This window comes from Squalius cephalus, assembly GCF_949319135.1.
Source record: "Squalius cephalus genome assembly, chromosome: 4".
Lineage (NCBI taxonomy): Eukaryota > Metazoa > Chordata > Actinopteri > Cypriniformes > Leuciscidae > Squalius > Squalius cephalus.
Window position 1 is genome coordinate 3,052,785 of NC_137125.1, and position 4,051 is coordinate 3,056,835.

The window sequence follows — 4,051 nt, forward strand, 5'->3', positions numbered from 1 at the left end:
GATTTCATAAATTGCACTTAAACACACACATAGACAAACAATAGAGAAAGAGACAAGAATGCAGAGGAGAGAACAATAGCACGTAAAAAAAAAGATAAAATATGGAGCAAGAAACATAAACAGTGATTATGATATTGCCATCAAACAAACAATAAACACTGCACAGAACACATAGTATGCCATGATCCTATAATATCACATATAAACACAAATCACCACAACAGAACAATATGAGCCTTTAAAAAATCATATTTTACAATCAAATTATGTATTTATTTATTTACTGTTAGTTATTTAAGAAAAAATAATGGAAACAATGAATGATGTATACTACCTTGCTTTTTCTCAGATGCAATTCCTGCAGGAGATAAATATTGTGAAAATAAGATTATTAAATGAAGAAGGTTTCATTTGATAACATTAGTTCACTACTTTAGTTCCCTTGTGAAAAAAAAGTGCACTTAAGTGTACTTTTATAAAGTGTACTTATTACATAAATAATATACTTTAAATATATACACTTAAGTGTGAATTAAATGCCATCTTTTCGGCGCACTTAATGCACATTAAGTGTAATTAATTTCAAATATATCATATATTAAGTTGAAATAAAATGTAATAAGTTGCCATTAAGAGTGATTTTTTGGAACAACTTAATTGGTACTTTATTACAACTTTATATATACTGTCATAATTGCTTCTAGTGCTTTTAAAATATACTTAAAGTGCACTACAAAATGTAATGACACGCAATTAATGTGATTTAAAATATACTTTAATGTCAGTTAACAATACACTTAAGTGTGAATTAAATGCAATGTTTTCGACACACTGAATGCACATTAAGTGCAATTAATTTATAATATATCACATATTAAGTTGAAATAAAATGTAATAAGTTGCCATTAAGAGCGATTTTTTGGAACAACTTAATTGGTACTTTATTACAACTTTATATCTACTTTCATAATTGCTTCTAGTGTTTTTAAAATATACTTAAAGTGCACTACACAATATAATGACACGCAATTAATGTGATTTAAAATATACTTTAATGTCAGTTAACAATACACTTAAGTGTGAATTAAATGCAATGTTTTCGACACACTGAATGCACATTAAGTGCAATTAATTTAAAATATATCACATATTAAGTTGAAATAAAATGCAATAAGTTGCCATTAAGAGTGATTTTTTGGAACAACTTAATTGGTACTTTAATACAACTTTATATCTACTTTCATAATTGCTTCTAATATCTTCAAAATATAGTTAAAGTGCACTACACAATATAATGACATGCAATTAATGTGATTTAAAATATACTTTAATGTCAGTTAACAATACACTTAAGTGTGAATTAAATGCAATGTTACAATCAACAAAACTAAATGTAAAACCCTCTAAATTTACTGACAAAATAATCTCTAAAAGAAGTACATAAAAACCTTTCTGTTGATGCACAAGAAAACCCCAAGAAACACTATGCATAAACACAAACAGTTTTGGAAAGAGACCTTTGGGTAATGCTTTACAAAAATATATTAGTTACCTACTTCAGTTAACATGAACTAAGAATGAATAATACTTTAAGCATTTATTAGTCTAAGTAAGATAATATTAGTCTTGGTTAGATCATGTTGGCTAAAAAATAAACTAATATTAACAAATGAGACCTAATTAAAAGTTACCGAACCTTGTTATTTAGCTCTTAAAGGGATGTTCAGCAGAAGAAAGAAATTCAAATTTCAATCCAATTTTTTAAGTTGTTGGAAAGTGCTGTTTATGTCAATGTCCCAGATGCTCTCCAGAGTATATGTGAATGGAAATGTTTCAAAGATGCAGGAAAGTCAGAAAAAATGCCTTGAGGAAAAAAACAAAAAAACAGAAAATTTGTTTATAATACAGATCCAGTCCATTATTAGATTTGGCTCAATTGAATGAAAGAGATAGATATACAGTTGCGCTTCAAAGTTGATATACACCTTGCAGTATCTGCAAAATGTTAACAATTTTATCAGTAATAGGGATCACAAAAATGTATACGTTTTATCTTTATTTAGTACTACCCTGATGAAGCAGTTTATTCTGCAAGGTGTATGTAAACTTTTGACTGTTAACTGTTGATAAATTGTGTGATGTGATTGATTACCTCAGTCATCAGGGCCACATCGTAGTAGAAAGCTGGGCAAGGTTCCTTCTATTTCCCACAAACACCAGGATTCCACTGACTACGCCATCTTTACTGACACTGGGCTTAAAGTGATTAAAAATAGAGAACCTTTTTATTGCTACTTTACAGGAAATTAAGCATAACTTTATCAATTACACAAATATATATATATGACCCATGCAAACCCAGGACCAATGCAAATTAAGAAAGGTATTCTTACATTTTAAGCTTGCCCCACATAGCTATCTTCATGAAGGATGTTCCTGTTCTTGTATTTACCACGGTTGACACAGCAATGCTGCAAGCCTTCTTCCTTTGGTTTGTTACCTATAAAATATATGATGATTATAGGGCAGGTGTAAATGCACAGGTGGGAATTTATTACTTGCACCAGCAAAAGATTCAAAGCATTTAAAAGCTATAGGGATAACGTTAGTTAGTGACTTGAAAGTAGTGTTTTAGCTTGATCAGGATGTGCTGTCATGATAAATCTTGTAAAATCACCTCATCAATACAGGTCTGTGATTCCACACCGCTTGCACTGTATCTCCAATAACAAATATGAACTGATCCTGCAAAATGAATGTTTAAATCCAGATAAACACAAAAATATTACATATTCCAAAACAAATAGTAATTGAACAACTCTTTAAATACAAAATGAAATTGAACACATTACAAGCATTTTTTCTAGAGGTGGGTAATATATTAAATATTTATGGTGGTTATAAGATTGATTATTTGTATTAAATGTAGGCTATATAAACGTCTTCGAGTGTTACAATATTGGATCAGCATTCAGCAAATGTTTAGTAGCTTGTTTAAAATAATTTAAAAAGTCGGTTTAGTTTTTTTTTTTTTAAAATCAGCAACCAAATTCCTCGAACACGACCACACACGCCTTCCTCACATTACAATGTAAGACATTATTAGAATGCAATCATATATAAATGATTGAAAACATGATTAATTCACCTCCCGAGTCTATTGAGTTTATAATATCTGTGATTAAAATGCACTCAGCAACTGACATGTTACGGTGAAAAAAAAATTAAACTAAAGAAAGCATCAATATATACTTACTTGACTGATTATTTGCAGCATAACGTCTCATCTGCAAACAAACATCCAAACGTGGTGCTCCTTTTGTTCTCTTGTTTGGCTAGCTTCAGTATCATCACGCATCGCAAACGGATCGCAAAACATAGCGCATTTTTCAAACTCTAGTGAAGTAGAGCGTCATAATGACGTAGTATTTCTCGCGCATGCGCATTAAACAACATATTCATATATCATGCATGGTTAAATGTTATTTCAGCTTTTCTGTTTAAGTTGTTCTAACTCATTGTGTTGTTAAACTCTGTAAGTTCACAAAACTTTACTCATTAACCTAACTAAAAGTAAATATTTTTTTTCAATGTAGTCTAGTGTGATTAAAATTAAATGTATTTTAACTGAATTGAAATGCAAATTCATTTTGTTTACATTTGTTTAACTTTTGCTCGCAATTAATACAATTTTAAATGTGTGTTTAATTGACTTAGAACAACATAATGATATTGAAAGTATTATGTTCACAGATGTAAAGTAGCTACAACACATTACTATTAGACTCCTCTCATATATTACATTTTATTTTCAAATATTATGTAGAAAGCTGACACTAGTTGAGTTCATAGAGCAAGGGCTGGTGATAAAAATGTCAACAATAAGTTGTACTGGATTATACTGTATAAGCAGATGTATTGGAAAAATACATTTCAACTGCATAATGCACACAGTATATTATAGACAAAACACATTTAAAATACATTAACAAATTAATTTTGGACAACACACTTGAGTTGGAATTAAAATCAATTATTTTCCATGTTTTCC

The 4,051-nt window shown here is 29.5% G+C and overlaps 1 long non-coding RNA gene across 1 annotated transcript; it reads right to left on the reverse strand.

Moving 5' to 3' along the window:
- Positions 1–2,410: 2,410 nt before the first annotated feature.
- Positions 2,411–3,439, reverse strand: LOC307157097. The gene is made up of 3 exons (XR_013820865.1): positions 3,257–3,439; positions 2,678–2,745; positions 2,411–2,500 (listed from the first exon to the last, which is right to left on the reverse strand). It is a non-coding gene; the product is annotated as an uncharacterized lncRNA (long non-coding RNA).
- Between the last annotated feature and the right edge of the window lie 612 nt (positions 3,440–4,051).